Below are 17,704 nucleotides of genomic sequence, written 5' to 3'. Positions count from 1 at the left end.
GCTGCCTGTAAAGCACTTGAGACATGCTGAAAAAGATTCTTTACTAGATGATCTAAAAACCCTTCCAATTCCAATGATCCCAAAATGTAGAGAACTTACTAGAATTAGACAAACATTCAGGAAATTAACAGCACTGGGTAAAATGGGCAGAGTCCATATGAAGCTTGACCAAGGTGAATTTTGCTGAGGGTATGGTGGCCTAGTGGTTCTGTACTGGACTAGCAAACCAGTACTCGAGTTCTAATCTGACCATGGCAAATTGAATTTGAATGGGCTGGATGGAAGCTAAGAGATTGTTGTAAAAACCCAATGGTTCATTCCTGTTCAAATTAAAAGCCAGCTTTATTTTTCAAAACTGCTGCACAATAATTGGTCTCCAGGAATTGGTTTCAACAAGTGCATGAAGGTTTAGGGGCAGGAGTGCTCGGAGTCCAGGATTCATCGGAATTCAAGACTAAAATTCCATCTCAAAATATGGTCCAGTTGCCTCAAATGGATCTCCATTTCATCAAAAAGCCAAATTACTTACAATAACTCAGCACATTGAGGTCAGGTAGCAGCAAATGCTCAAATCACAAAGCTGGTGGTCTGGTTCAGAAAGGCTAATGGAATGTTGGCCTTTAGCTTGAAGGTTGGAATTCAAAGAGTGAGGAAGAGAGATTTTGGTTGCACAGAGTCTTGGTTAGACCCTATCTGGACACTGCGTTCAGTCCTGGGCCCCGCCCCCCAGGAAAATATATATCGGCCTGAGTGGGTGCAGCGCAGATTCACCAGAATGATACCGGGTTTAAAGAGTTCAATTATGGAGGACAGGTTGCACAGACTTGTGTATTCCCTAGAGTTTAGAAAGTTGGTCTAAATAGTTGTTTAAAAAAAAAGGATTTGGAAAGGCAGAGAGAGAAAAACTGCAGGTGGGGAACCCAGAACGAGGCCATAATCTTCAAGCTCAGTCATTTAAGAGTGAAATCAGGAAGCACATTAGTGGAAATGTGCAACTTTCCCCCAAAGGCTGCAGTCAATTGAAATTCAAGACAGATCAAGAGATTTTTGTTGTTGGGTAAAGTAGAGATGTGGAGCAAAGGAAGGTAAATAGAATGAGGCTCACATCAGCCATGATTTAATAGAATAGCAGGTTCAAGGGGGATGAATAGCCTCCTCCTGTCCCGATGCGTGACCTCCAACAGCTCAAGATTTGGTATCATGCTTGCTCCTGTATCTCTACAGAACCAACCCATTCCCTGCTCAATCATGAATGTCAGGTGTACACCATTCAGAATCTGGGTTTCAAAAGCTCAGACAGTTTCAAAAGGGATTAAAGTAGTGTAAACCAGGTGTGCAATTGGAAGTTGGTGATATGGACAACTTTATTTTTTTTATAAAAATGTTCTCTTTGAAATTCCTGCAGAGCTGAAATGAAGTTTCTCCCAGAAAGATATGGAGAACAGAAAAACTGCCCATCAATGATCCCTAATTAAAGGCCCACTCAATCAATCTGTTTTGTATTGAGAAATGCTTCCCCCCCACCCCAGAACCACAAACCCTTATAGCTTTTCAGCATGTTCTTTCCACTGACTAACTTTTGCGATTTAAAAGTCTGAGCAATAGCTTGCTGTTAACCAAGTGCTCAGAAGCACTCCCCCTGATCACAGCACCTGTCCAATTACCAGCAGTGTTTCTTGAACTGGATCCATTGGTGCTGATTATTAATCCAATTTTCAATCCTAACCCCAGTCCATTCAATTAACTACTTCATACTCCTGGTAAACACTGGTCTCCAATTGAGAAACCTGCCCCACTTTATAGAAGTTTGAAGGGAGTCAATAAAGTTTAAATTGGTCTCCTGCCTTTTCAGCCCAAGTTGCAGCATCAGACATGATTGGTTGTAAAGTTAGTCAAATTCCAACTGCTTGTTAAAGAGATTATTAAACTGGATTGTACCATTCCCATTGAAGATCAGTCTGAACAAGGCCAATCCATGAACTCATTAGTTCAGTCTCACTTCTCAAGTGTTCCTAAACACAAGTTAGTTTTAGATTAGTCATCTCATCAGAGACAGCAACTCTTGACAATCCAGCACTCCAATATGACACCAGGGAGTCAGCCTAGATTATGTACTCAAGTCTTGGAGTGGGGCTTGAACCCCTCACTCTCTGCCTTAGAGGCAAAGCGTACTGCTATTGAGCCACGTTTAAGCTGAGCTTCATCAATCCATTGGGAAACCCCTCAACTCTCTCCTTTATAGAGAAATTTAATTTAATAGGTTTATAATCAGCGCATATTGAGCATTCAAGCTGCTTTGTACACCAGCTAACAAGTGAACCCACTACAACTCCAGCTTCAAAAGCATTAAAGCAGAGCACAAACCAGGTGTGGAACTAGAAGAGTTGCAGTTTCCAAAAAAAGGATCTTTGCAATTACTGCAATTTTAAGTCTCCTCATATCTTTCTAAGAGATCAAAGAAACTCCCAATTTCACATCTCAATGACCAGAGAGGTTCCATTCTCAAATTCAACTGCTTTGCATTAGGAGAATTCACATCTCTCCCCAACCCAGTAAGCACTCTTAAACCTTTGTGCAGGCTTATCATGTTCTGGCTGCCTCAGTTCCAGCCTTTCCCTCACACAGCCCCTTGCAATCTCCCAATCAGGGAAAGAGGCCGGCTGGGCCTTTTATACACCACTTGGCTGAGGAGGCTAACCAGTTGCCTGACCTAGTTTCCCTTCTCGTCACCCCACCCAAACCCCACAAGAAAGCGGGCAGGTCGGAGGACCTCCTCGTGGGTCTGCTCCTGGGCCTGACGAAGAAGGCCATTAATTGGTCCAGGCAGCGGGCGGTCGAGGGGGTCGTCCGGCCGGATTGCCTCCCTCTCTTCCGTGGCCATGTTCGCGCCCGGGTGGCCCTAGAGCTGGAGCACGCGGTGTCCGCCGGCGCGCTAGATCACTTTCGTGACCGGTGGGCGCCGCGGGGACTGGAGTGCATGATTGGGCAGGAGAACCAAATTTTAATTTGATTATTAAGGTTTATTTGAAGTTTTATTGGTTTATTACAGTTTTATTGGTTTATTTACAGTTTTAATGGTTTATTTACAGTTTTTATCTGTCTAAATTTATGGTTTTACCAAAAAAGGGGAAAGAGGAACCCCACAAGAAAAAACCAAATGAACTAAACTGACAATCATTTAATTTTGTTTCCAATTACAATTAATGAACAGATGTCAAAATCAATTTAGGAGCCAATAGGGACTGGGGTCTTTCGACAGATTGAGCAGTATCAGAACTTAAAGGAGACTCCTTGAAATAGCGCCCCCTGGAGGCCCGGGAGTCTGGTGGCTGTAAACAACTGAGTTAATCAATTATGATTAATCCTTAAATGGAAGCACTTAAACCCTCAATCATAATGGTCCCTTTTTAAAGGAGCACAATGGATTCCAAATCCCAATAAAAAAACTTACCAAATGATAATATTGTTCCCTTTATCCACAATACAATGAGCACACTGGATATAGCAAAGGCTATGGCCCCCGACAACATCCCGGCTATCGTGCTGAAGACTTGTGCTCCAGAACTAGCCGTGCCTCTTGCCAAGCTGTTCCAGTACAGTTACAAAACTGGCATCTATCCGACAATGTGGAAAATTGTCAAACAAAAACAAACACACCAGTCTCGGCCTTCATAAAAAACACACACACCAGTCTCGGCCTTCATAAAAACAAACACACCAGTCTCGGCCTTCTTAAAAACAAACACACCAGTCTCGGCCTTCATAAAACACAAACACACCAGTCTCGGCCTTCATAAAACACACACACACCGGTCTCGGCCTTCATAAAAACAAACACACCAGTCTTGGCCTTCATAAAAACAAACACACCAGTCTCGGCCTTCATAAAAACACACACAGCAGTCTCGGCCTTCATAAAAAACAAACACACCAGTCTCGGCCTTCATAAAAACAAACACACCAGTCTCGGCCTTCATAAAAACAAACACACCAGTCTCGGCCTTCATAAAAACACATACTCCAGTCTCGGCCTTCATAAAAAACACACACACCAGTCTCGGGCTTCATAAAAACAAACACACCAGCCTCGGCCTTCATAAAAAACAAACACACCAGTCTCGGCCTTCATAAAACACAAACACACCAGTCTCGGCCTTCATAAAAAACAAACACACCAGTCTCGGCCTTCATAAAAAACAAACACACCAGTCTCGGCCTTCATAAAACACAAACACACCAGTCTCGGCCTTCATAAAACACAAACACACCAGTCTCGGCCTTCATAAAAAACAAACACACCACTCTCGGCCTTCATAAAACACAAACACACCAGTCTCGGCCTTCATAAAAAACAAACACACCAGTCTCGGGCTTCATAAAAAACAAACTCACCAGTCTCGGCCTTCATAAAACACAAACACACCAGTCTCGGCCTTCATAAAACACAAACACACCAGTCTCGGCCTTCATAAAAAACAAACACACCAGTCTCGGCCTTCATAAAAAACAAACACACCAGTCTCGGCCTTCATAAAAAACAAACACACCAGTCTCGGCCTGCATAAAACACAAACACACCAGTCTCGGCCTTCATAAAAAACAAACACACCAGTCTCGGCCTTCATAAAACACAAACACACCAGTCTCGGCCTTCATAAAAACACAAACACACCAGTCTCGGCCTTCATAAAACACAAACACACCAGTCTCGGCCTTCATAAAAAACAAACACACCAGTCTCGGCCTTCATAAAACACAAACACACCAGTCTCGGCCTTCATAAAAACAAACACACCAGTCTCGGCCTTCATAAAAAACAAACACACCAGTCTCAGCCTTCATAAAAAACAAACACACCAGTCTCGACCTTCATAAAACACAAACACACCAGTCTCGGCCTTCATAAAAACAAACACACCAGTCTCGACCTTCATAAAACACAAACACACCAGTCTCGGCCTTCATAAAAAACAAACACACCAGCCTCGACCTTCATAAAACACAAACACACCAGTCTCGGCCTTCATAAAAACAAACACACCAGTCTCGGCCTTCATAAAAACAAACACACCAGTCTCGACCTTCATAAAACACAAACACACCAGTCTCGGCCTTCATAAAACACACACACACCAGTCTCGGCCTTCATAAAAACAAACACACCAGTCTCGACCTTCATAAAAACAAACACACCAGTCTCGGCCTTCATAAAAAACAAACATACCAGTCTCGGCCTTCATAAAAAACACACACACCAGTCTCGGCCTTCATAAAACACAAACACACCAGTCTCGGCCTTCATAAAAAACAAACATACCAGTCTTGGCCTTCATAAAAAACAAACACACCAGTCTCGGCCTTCATAAAAAACACACACCAGTGTCGGCCTTCATAAAAAACACACACACCAGTCTCGGCCTTCATAAAACACAAACACACCAGTCTCGGCCTTCATAAAAAACAAACACACCAGTCTCGGCCTTCATAAAAAACAAACACACCAGTCTCGGCCTTCATAAAACACAAACACACCAGTCTCGGCCTTCATAAAACACAAACACACCAGTCTCGGCCTTCATAAAAAACAAACACACCAGTCTCGGCCTTCATAAAACACAAACACACCAGTCTCGGCCTTCATAAAAAACAAACACACCAGTCTCGGGCTTCATAAAAAACAAACTCACCAGTCTCGGCCTTCATAAAACACAAACACACCAGTCTCGGCCTTCATAAAACACAAACACACCAGTCTCGGCCTTCATAAAAAACAAACACACCAGTCTCGGCCTTCATAAAAAACAAACACACCAGTCTCGGCCTTCATAAAAAACAAACACACCAGTCTCGGCCTTCATAAAAAACAAACACACCAGTCTCGGCCTTCATAAAACACAAACACACCAGTCTCGGCCTTCATAAAAAACAAACACACCAGTCTCGGCCTTCATAAAAAACAAACACACCAGTCTCGGCCTTCATAAAACACACACACACTAGTCTCGGCCTTCATAAAAAACAAACGCACCAGTCTCGGCCTTTATAAAACAAACACACCAGTCTCGGCCTTCATAAAACACAAACACACCAGTCTCGGCCTTCATATTTAAAACAAACACACCAGTCTCGGCCTTCATATTTAAAACAAACATTTGGCCACACCTCCTACATTTTCCCCTGTGAGGGTGATCCGCCTCACATGTGCGAATGGCCCCTTCCCACCCTGCAGCTCCTCCTCAATGGGACCCCAGTGGCTGCAGCAAGGCTGGGGGAAGGCTGCTGAGGGTCAGATGGTGAGACGGCAGATGCCCTTGGGGGACGGCCTGGACCAGCTCTGGGCCTGGAGGGCCCGGCTGCTGACTGCTCCAGCTCTGCTTGGGCGGCAGCAGTCTGTCATACGGGTGGTGGCAGCTGCAGTGGAGGAGTGACAGTGTTGGCTGCAGGAATGCTGCCAACCTGACATAGCACAGACACTCCCTGGTCGGCTGACACACTGGCACTCGAAGGGGACAGCACTGCAGCAGGTGCAGCAACCTGCTGAAGAACAGACTGCTGGGCTGTTGCGGTGCGGCAAGGGCCCCGGCGATGCCTGGCCGATCCAGCGAGGGTGGCAGCAGTAAGTGCCCATGTGGCCCTGATCTGTGTCTGCATCAGACCAGCCAGTGAATGCACAGCACGACTGATGATGCAAAAATTGGTAGGGTGGTAAATAGCGAGGAGGGTAGCCTCAGTCTGCAGGACGATATAGATGGGTTGGTCAGATGGGCGGAACAGTGGCAAATGGAATTTAACCTGGAAAAGTGCGAGGTGATGCACTTTGGGGGGACTAACAAGGCAAAGGAATACACAATGAATGGAAAGACCCTAGGCAAGATGGAGGGTCAGAGGGATCTGGGTGTGCAAGTACACAGATCCCTGAAGGCGGCGGAACAGGTGGATAAGGTGGTAAAAAAGGCATATGGGATACTTGCCTTCATTAGCCGAGGCATTGAATATAAGAGCAAGGAGGTTATGATGGAGCTGTATAAAACACTGGTTAGGCCACAGCTGGAATACTGTGTGCAGTTCTGGTCGCCATACTACAGGAAGGATGTGATCGCGTTAGAGAGGGTGCAGAGGAGGTTCACCAGGATGTTACCAGGGCTGGAGTGCTTCGGCTATGAAGAGAGACTGGGCAGATTGGGTTTGTTTTCCTTGGAGCAGAGGAGGCTGAGGGGGGACATGATTGAGGTGTACAAAATTATGAGGGGCATAGATAGGATGGATGCTGAGGAGCTTTTTCCCTTAGTAGAGGGGTCAATAACTAGGGGGCATAGATTCAAGGTAAAGGGCGGGAGGTTTAGAGGGGATTTGAGAAAGAACTTTTTCACCCAGTGGGTGGATGGAGTCTGGAACTCACTGCCTGAAAGGGTTGTGGAGGCAGAAACCCTCACAACATTTAAGAAGCATTTGGATGTGCACTTGAAATGCCATAGCATACAAGGCTACGGGCCAAATGCTGGAATATGGGATTAGATTAGGCAGGGCTTGATGGCCGGTGCGGACACGATGGGCCGAAGGGCCTCTATCCGTGCTGTATTACTCTATGACTCTATGACTCTATGACACTTGGCTGGAAGCCGCCTGTGCTGCCACAAAGTCCTGCAGACTCCTTGCCTGTGCTGCACTGAATTCTTGCAGACTCCTGGCCTGTGTTGCCCCAAATTCCTGTACACTCCTTGCCAGTGACTCTATGGAGTCAGGCATCTTTGCCACTGCAGCCATGAGCTCAGTGTGCCTGCGCTCAGCCGGGGCACCCATTTCCGCAAGGAACCGCACCTCTTCTGTGCTCACCGTAGCAGGACTGAAGGCCGCACTCACACTCCGGGGAGAAGGCTGCCGAGCTTCCCCACCCCTCCCGCGTTGCTGGAGCCCGCTGGGCCCTGGAGCTTCACTCTCCTCAAACACCTCGCCCCTGCTCCCCTCCAGGGAAGATGTGTCCCCATCATGGCCATGGGCTGCCTCGGATGAGGGTGGCTCTGATGGGCCGGCTTCCTCTTCCTCCTCCTCACCTTCCAATTCATTGACAGTGGCAGCTTGAGGGGCCACCTCCTCACCTGGCGATTCCGCATCTGAAAGCAGGGAGACACAAGAGTTAATTTAGAGTGAGGACAGGGCGGCAGCGAGGGAGGCATGAGTGCTGTTATGCACTGCATTGGTTCGATAGTGGCAATGGATGCTGGTGTGAGGCACAAGTGGAAAGAGAGAGGTCCAAAAATTGATGAGCTTACCATCGCTGTCCAGAACAGGGTCGGCATCTCCACTGGCGACGGGGCCAATCAGTCGGCCTGACATAATGTACTCCACACGCTGCTCCAGGTCGCTGAGCTCTTTCAGGTCAGGACGGCCTCCCCCGGTCCGTCGCTGCTGCCTGTGGTTGTAGGCCAGCTTACCCTGCAAGAGAAAGGACGGCCTCTAAGTACAGTGTGAAGCCCTGATCTTGCCTGCACTGCCGCCCATGGTGGAATAGCCCTGACAGTGTGAAGCCCTGATCTTGCCTGCACTGCCTCCCATGGTGGAATAGCCCTGACAGTGTGAAGCCCTGATCTTGCCTGCACAGCCTCCCATGGTGGAATAGCCCTGACAATGTGAAGCCCTGATCTTGCCTGCACTGCCTCCCATGGTGGAATGGCCCTGACAGTGTGTTAAGTGATGAATGTGCAAGTGGTTTTCATGAGAGCCCCATAGCTCCTGGTTGAGGGCCGGGCATTGGGGCTTTCAGGTCCATTCGGCCAGAAACTGAGGTGCACATGCAGGAATGCAGAGGATAGTGGAAAGAGTACTCACCCTGACAACCCGAGTGAGGTCGTTGAACTTTTTCCTGCACTGAAGTGGAGTCCTGGCAACCAAGCTGTTGGTGGTGACCCTGTATGCAACCTCCCTCCAGGCTTTTCGGTATTCGCTTGGAAGTGGCCTCCTCCCACCATCAGGGAAATGGGTAGGGCACCTGTGCTCCACAGCACCAACCAGAAGACTCAGGGTATCCTCACTGAAGCGCTCCACTCACTCACGAGCCTTCTCCAGTTTCTTGGGGGGGTGTAGAGCTGATGAATCATCAATGCTCAGGCCTTGCTTGAGGGCTGCAGTGTGCAGGGCATGGCAGCCAAACAAGTCGACCCTCCCCCTTTAAGAACTGACCGGCGCCGCCGTGTCTGCCATCAATCAGCAGCTCGCCACACCTGCGCTGTGCCCGCCCTCAGTGTTAGCGCCTCGGCTCGCCGGTTTAGCACCTTATGATAGTCGTGCATCGCCTGCTTTAGCTCCGCAGCAACCTCTTGGGGTGATGCAACTGAATATCGGCGAAGGTGGCGCTAAGTTGTGCCGGGCGCTAAATTTAGCGAACGCCCGGCTTTAGCGCCCCAAACGCGGCGATACTGAATTTCTAGGCCAGAGTGTTTCTGTAATGTGTGTACCTTTAAGAGAGGAACTATCTTTTACAGCCCCTGTCTGCAGTACCAGTAGTGACCACACCTGTATATAACACCGTGTAATTTGTACAGTTAGTTCCAGCATACCCTCTGTTCAGTAAACACCTGTTATTACCATTCTCCTGCAGTCCGTGTGTTATTTATATGCGGACATTACAGTTTCCACTTGTGGGGAAGAGCAAAACTGGAGGCCATCAAAATTGTAAAAATTTGTGTTGGTTTTGATATCCTTTGCAAGCTTCTTTTCATAGTCTTTGAAGGATCTTTTTTTCTTTATATATATTTTATCTTCCTCTTAGACTGCAAGTTTTGAACTACTTATTACTAGAGCCGTTTGTGATCATTATTCCTGCTGGTCCCATTTTAATGGGATTGTTTGAAATCCCTGATTCTCAGCAGCTCGTTGAGACTAAACTCTATCGTTCTTCTTTTCAGCCGTCTTTCGGATGAGACGCTAAACCAAGGCCCCATCTGCCCTTTCAAGTGGACGTTAAAGATCCCATGGCACTATCAAAGAAGAACAGGAGTGTCCTGGCCAATATTTATCCCTCAACCAACATCACTAAAGCAGATTATCAGATCATTCTCGCATTGCTGTTTGTGGGAGCTTGCTGTGCACAAATTGGCTGCCGCGTTTCCCACATTACAACAGTGACCACCCTTCAAAAGTACTTTGTTGGTTGTAAAGCGCTTTGGGACATCCTGAGGAAGTGAAAGGCGCTATATAAATGCAAGTTCTTTCTTTCTTTCTCTCTTTCTGCAGCTCTTACTTTCTGTTTTGACACCCTTTGCTGATTTTTTTTTTTTTTTCACAGAAACCCCGCAGCGCAGATAGAGGCCATTTCGGCCCATCGAGCCTGCACCGACACATATCCCACCCCCGATCCCCGTAACCCCTACACCAACACATATCCCACCCTATCCCTGTAACCCCACGTATTTAATCCCCCTAACACTAAGGGTCAATTTTATCATAGCCAATTGTATCTTTCCCATTCGCCAGGAGCCGTGCCACTTTTTTCTTTTTCTTTTAGTTTTATACTGTTTCTTGCCTCTTCAGTCATCCCTGGCTGTTTTTTGGCAAGTCGAGCTCTTTCCCCTTAGGGGTATAAACTGGTGCTGTATCACATTAAATTATTTTTTGATCACCTCCCACTGATCTTGTCATTTTACACATTAACAGATTTGCCCAGTTTACTGTGGACCATCTCTGTCTCATTGCATTGAAGTCGGCCTCACCTAAATCTGGAATCTTAGTAGCTGTTTCACGTTTCTCCCTTTCAAACAGTACTTTGAACTCGATCATGTTATGATCGCTATTGGATAATTGTTCAGAGAAACATAGAAGATAGGAGCAGGAGTAGGCCATTCGGCCCCTCGAGCCTGCTCCGCCATTCAATGCGATCATGGCTGATCATCCAAATTCAGTACCCTGTCCCTGCTTTCTCCCCATACCCCTTGATCCCTTTAACCTTAAGAAATATATCCAACTCCTTCTTGAATATATTTAATGAACTGGCCTCCACTGCCTTCTGTGGTAGAGAGTTCCACAGGCTCACCACTCTCTGGGTGAAGAAATTCCTCCTCATTTCTGTCCTAAATGGCCTACCCTTTATCCTTAGACTGTGTCCCCTGGTTCTGGACTCCCCGACCATCGGGAACATCCTTCCTGCATCTAGTCTGTCCAGTCCTGTCAGAATTTTATAAGTTTCAATGAGATCACCTCTCATTCTTCTAAACTCCAGCGAGTACAAGTTCAATCGACCCAATCTCTCCTCATACGTCATTCCTGCCATCCCAGGTATCAGCCTGGTGAATCTTCGCTGAACTCCTTCCATGGCAAGAACATCCTCCCTCAGATAAGGCGACCAAAACTGCACACAATACTCAAGGTGTGGTCTCACGAAGGCCCTGTACAACTGCAGCAAGACATCCTTGTTCCTGTACTCAAACCCTCTCGCTACGAAGGCCAACATACCATTTGCCTTCTTAACCACCTGCTGCATCTGTATGCTTACCTTCAGTGACTGGTGCACAAGGACACCCAGGTCTCGTTGCACTTCCCCTTCTCCCAATCAATTGCCATTTAGATAATAATCTGCCTTCTTGTTTTTGCCACCGAAGTGGATAACCTCACATTTATCCACGTTATATTGCATCTGCCATGTTTCTGCCCAATCACCCAACATGTCCAAATCATCCTGGAGTTTCTCGACATCCTCCTCACAGCACAAAGTCCCACCCAGCTTTTTGTCATCTGCAAATTTGGATATATTACATCTAGTTCCCTTGTCCAGATCATTTATATATATTGAGAATAGCTGGGGTCCAAGGACCGATCCCTGCGGTACCCCACTAGTCACTGCCTGCCATTCGGAAAAAGACCCGTTTATTCCAACTCTTTGCTTTCTGTCTGCCAACCAGTTCTCCATCCAAGTCAATACCTTGCCCCCGATCCCATGTGCCCCAACTTTACACGCCAATCTCTTATGCGGGACCTTATCGAAGGCCCCCTGAAAGTCCAGATACACCACATCCACTGGTTCTCCCTTATCTATTTTACCAGTTACATCCTCAAAAAATTCCAGTAGATTAGTCAAGCATGACTTACCTTTTGTGAATCCATGTTGACTTTGTCCGATCCTGTCACTGTTTTCCAAGTGCTCTGCTATTACATCTTTTATAATGGACTTTAGCATTTTCCCCAGTACCGATGTCAGGCTTTCCGGTCTGTAGTTCCCCGTTTTCTCTCTACCACCTTTTTTGAATAGTGGGGTAACATTAGCTACCCTTCAATCCATGGGTACTGTTCCAGATTCCATCGAATGTTGGAAGATGATCAGCAATGCATCTACTATTTCTAGGGCCACTTCCTTAAGTACCCTAGGATGTAGATTATCAGGCCCATGGGATTTATCGGCCTTCAGTCCCATCAATTTTCCTAACACCATTTCCCTACAAATACTGATTTCTTTCAGTTCCACCCTTTCATCAGACCCTATGTTCCCCGGCATCTCTGGGAGGTTATTTGTGTCCTACTTTGTGAAGACAGAACCAAAATATGTATTTATGGGAAATTTGTTATATCCGGCACCGACGGGACCGAGCTGTTGCCAATCTATCAAAACTGCCGGACATACAAAGTTAATGTTGAAGCATACGGAGGTTTTCATCTCCGTATCTGACAACAAACACTGTTGCTTAGCAACAGCTTGTAAACAGTCGGCCCGTACCTTGGAAATGTCTCTGTAGCTTAGCAACAGCTTCAGAGAGACTTTCCAGAGCCCGACTGTTGAAAACAAAGCCAGGAGAAGAAAAAAAATCTAACAAAACGGCTCCTGATTTCTGCCGGTAGATCGAGGTTTCTGGACATACAACCTCCGGATAAACCAAAGTTTCCTTTAGTTGGTCTGCCATTTCTTTGTCCCCCATTATAAATTCCCCTGATTCTGACTGCAAGGGACCTACATTTGACCTCATCAATCTTTTTCTCTTCACATATCTATAAAAGCTTTTACAGTCAGTTTTTATGTTCCCAGCAAGCTTACTCTCATATTCTATTTTCCCCTTCTTAATTAATCCCTTTGTCCTCCTTTGTTGAATCCTAAACTGCTCCCAATCCTCAGGTTTACTGCTTTTTCTGGCCAATTTATAAGTCCTCTCCTTGGATCTTATGCTATCCCTAATTTCCCTTGTTAGCCATGGTTGAGGCACCTTTTTTGTTTTATTTTTATGCCAAACTGGGGTGAACAAATTCTGTAGTTCATCCATGCGGTCTTTGAATGTTTGCCATTGCCTATCCACCGTCAACCCTTTTGAGTGACATTCCCCAATCAATTCTACCCAACTCGCGCCTCAGACCATCATAGTTTCCTTTATTTAAATTCAGGACCCTTGTCTCTGAGTCAACTGCTTTATTCTCCATCTTAATGAAGAATTCAATCATATTATGATCGCTCCAACCCAAGGGGCCTCGTAGAACAAGATTGCTAATTAATCCTTTCTCATTATATAATACCCAGTCTAAGATGACCTGATCTCTGATTGGTTCCTCAATATATTGGTCCAGCAAACCACCCCGTAAACACTCTAGGAATTCCTCCTCCACAGTATTGTTACTAATTTGGTTAGCCCAATCTATATGTAGATTAAAGTCACCCATGATGACTGCTGTGCCCTTATTGCACGCTTCTCTAATTTCCCTTTTAATGCCATCTCCAACCTCCGCATTACTGTTTGGAGGTCTATATACCACACCCACTAACGTTTTCTGCCCCTTGGTATTTCTCAGTTCTACCCATACAGATTCCACATCATCAGACCTAATATCCTTCCTTACCATTGTGTGAATCCCCTCTTTAGCCAGCAATGCTACCCCACCTCCTTTTCCTTTTTGCCTATCTTTCCTGAATATTGAATACCCCTGGATGTTAAGTTCCCAGCCTTGGCCACCCTGGAGCCATGTTTCCGTAATCCCAATCAAATCATATTCGTTTACCTCTATTTGTGCAGCTAATTCATCCACCTTATTACGAATGCTCCTCGCATTAAGACACAAAGCCTTCAGGCTTGTTTTTTTAACACACTTAGACCTTTTAGCATGATGTATGATAGCAAAATACTGCAGATGCTGTAAATCCGAAATAACAACAGAAAATGCTGGGAAAACTCAGCAGGCCAGGCAACATCCATGCAGAGAAATTAGAGTCAACGTTTCGGGTCATGACCCTTTATCAAGACTAAAGAGGCACAGGGAATGAAACAGATTGAGAGGCCGGGCTGGGAGAGAACAAAAGAGAAGAGACATTAAGAGGTATTCAAAACGAGACAGATGGTGATAGGACTAGTGGAGACAAAAGACGGCTCTAGATTAGGTGTGAAATGTTCTAGCAGAATGGGAGACAGCTGCCATGTGGGAGAGAGAAAAAAAAGGAAAGTGGGGAGGGAAAAACCAAAACAAAGGTGTGGATAAACATATAAGTGAAAATGTAATAGGGGCCGAGATTATGATATGAAATTGTTGAACTCGATATTGAGTCCGGAAGGCTGTAAAGTGCCTAATCGGAAGATGAGGTGCTGTTGCTCGAGTTTACGTTGAACAATGCAAGAGGCCAAGGACGGTGAGATCCGAGTGGGAATGGAGCGGTGAATTAAAATGACAGGCGACCGGAAGCTCGGGGTCACCCTTATGGACTGAACGGAGGTATTCCACAAAGCAGTCACCCAATCTGCGTTTGATCTCCCCAATGTAAAGGAGACCGCATCGTGAGCAGCAAATACAGTATACTAGATTGCAAGAAGTACAAGTAAATCACTGTTTCACCTGGAAGGGGTGTTTGGGGTCCTGGACAGTGGGAAGGGGGGAGGGATAGTGGCAGGTGTTACATCTCCTGCGCTTGCACGTGAAGGTGACAGGCGAAGGGGAAGGGCTGTTTGGGGTGATAGAGGAGTGGACTAGGGTGTCACGTAGGGAGCGGTCCCTATGGAATGCTGAAAGGGGAGGTGAGGGGAAGATGTGTTTGGTGGTGGGATCACGTTGGAGGAGGCAGAAATGGTGGAGGATGATCCGTTGAATGTGGAGGCTGGTGGAGTGAAAGATGAAGACAAGGGGAACCCTATCGTGGTTCCGGGAGGGAGGGGCAGGGGTGAGGGCAGAAGTGCGGGAGATAGAACGGACACGGTTGAGGGCCGTGTCAACCATGGTAGAGGGGAATCCTCGGTTGAGGAATAAGGAAAACATGTCGGAAGCACTGGTGTGGAAGGTGGCATCGTTGGAGCAGATACGGCGGAGACGGAGAAACTGGGAGAATGGAAAAGAGTCCTTGCAGGCGGCGGGGTGGGAGTCCTATCACCATCTCGTCTGGTTTTGAATACCTCTTAATGTCTCTTCTCTTTGGTTCTCTCCCAGCCGGCCTTTCAATCTATTTCATTCCCTGTGTCTCTTTAGTCTTGACAAAGGGTTTTGACCTGAAACAATTACTCTAATTTCCCTGTACAGATGTTGCCTGGCCTGCTGAGTTCTGCAGCATTGTCTGTGGTGATTTTAGATCCTTTAACACCATTGTTCACTGTGGCCTTGGAGAGGCCTGCCTGGCCTGCTGAGTTTTGCAGCATTGTCTGAGGTAATTTTAGATCCTTTAACACCATTGTTCACTGTGGCCTTGGAGAGGCCTACCTGGCCTGCTGAGTTTTGCAGCTTTGTCTGTGGTGATTTTAGACCCTTTAACATTATTGTTCACTGTGGCCATGGAGAGGCCTGCCTGGCCTGCTGAGTTTTGCAGCATTGTCTGTGGTGATTTTAGACCCTTTAACACCATTGTTCACTGTGGCCATGGAGAGGCCTGCCTGGCCTGCTGAGTTTTGCAGCATTGTCTGCGGTGATTTTAGACCCGTTAACACCATTGTTCACTGTGGCCATGGAGAGGTCTGCCTGGCCTGCTGAGTTTTGCAGCATTGTCTGTGGTGATTTTAGACCCTTTAACATCATTGTTCACTGTGGCCATGGAAAGGCCTGCCTGGCCTGCTGAGTCTCAGTTATTGTATAAGCTGAAGTGCCGGCGGTGCCGAGGGTCTTTTGAGGGCATGTTGTTCTTGGAAGAGAGAGAGAGAGTGACTGGGGGGAAGAGAGCGAGCGAGTGGGGGGAAGAGAGAGAGCGTGTGGGGGGAAGAGAGAGAGCGACTGGGGGGAAGAGAGAGAGCGACTGGGGGGAAGAGAGAGAGCGACTGTGGGGAATAGAGAGAGAGGGCTGGGTGCAGGCCGTTTAAAATAGTGGCAGGATTCGCCACTAAGGCATGGAGCATGGAAGTGACCCGATTCAGAGCTTTATAATCAATGGTCATTCTCCAGGATCCATCTGGTTTCTGCATTGGCCATACCGCGTAGTTGGTACAGGAACGGGTCTTTGTCACTATATTGGTTTCTAATAAGTCTACTACTTGGGCTTCTGCTCGGAGCGGGTATTGTCGGTGGGCCTCGCGGTAGGGACCCGGACTGGGTCCATCTCCGCTCTACCACAGGCTAATTTGTGGGTGGCCCTTGCAAGAGGGTAAGCCTCACAAACTCTGCCCCATGGTACTTCCTCCACCCATGCGCACTTAACCGGGCGGAGGGCTTGTACTGTGCATTGTCGGGCTTTAAATTCCTCGAAGGGAAATCTCTCCCCTTGGCTGCCCCTACTTCCAATAGATGATCCCTTAGGAGCAAATTTGCCTCTATCTGATGGATAAAACATTACAGTGGAAAATCAAATTGCAATATAATAGGCATCTGCAATGCAATAGAACATTGCAGTGGAATATCACTACTATACTTTCATCAGTTGCAGTGCAATAGAACATTGCAATGCCATATCACTTTGCAATATAACAGTCATTAGCAATTCCATAGAACATTGCAACGGAACTTCACTTTGCAATATAGACGTCATTTGCAATGCAATTGCACATTGCAATGGAATATCACTGCAATATAATAGTCATTTGCAATGCAATGGAACGTTGCAGTGGAATATCACTTTGCAATAAATAGTCATTTGCAATGAAATTGCATATTGCAATGGAATATCGCTTTGCAATATGATTGTCAGCTGCAATGCAGTAGAACATTACAATGAAATATTGCTTTGCAATATAATAGTCATTTGCAGTGCAATAGAACATGGCAATGAAATATCACTTTCCAATATAATATTCATTTGCAATGCGATAGACATTGCAATGGAATTTTAACTTGCAATATTATATTCATTTGCAATGCAATAGCACCTTGCAATGGAATTGCAGTTTGCATCATAGTAGTCATTTGCACTGCAACAGAACATTGCAATGAAATTTCACTGCAAAACAATCGTCATTTGCTATGCAATAGAACATTGCAATAGAATATTTGTTTGTAACAGAATAGTCATTGCAGTGAAATGGAACACGGCAATGGAATATCAGTTTGATATATGAATGTCATTTGCAATTCAATAGAACATTGCAATGAAATGTCACTTTGCAGTATAATAGTCATTTGCAATGCAATTGCACATTGCAATGGAATAACACTTTGCAATAATAGAAATTTGCAATACAATAGCACATAGCAATTGAATATCGCTTTGCAATATGATCATCATTTGCAATGCAATAGGACATTGCAATGGAACATGACTTTGCAATACAATAGTCATTTGCAATATAATAGAAAATTGAAATGGAATATCGCCTTGCAATATGATCGTCATCTGCAATGA

The sequence above is a fragment of the Somniosus microcephalus genome, unplaced genomic scaffold (genome assembly GCF_052327205.1).
Source record: "Somniosus microcephalus isolate GS21.2 unplaced genomic scaffold, FLI_Smic_1.0 unresolved_chr6, whole genome shotgun sequence".
NCBI classification, from domain to species: Eukaryota; Metazoa; Chordata; class Chondrichthyes; order Squaliformes; family Somniosidae; genus Somniosus; species Somniosus microcephalus.
This window is presented reverse-complemented; position numbering follows the sequence as displayed.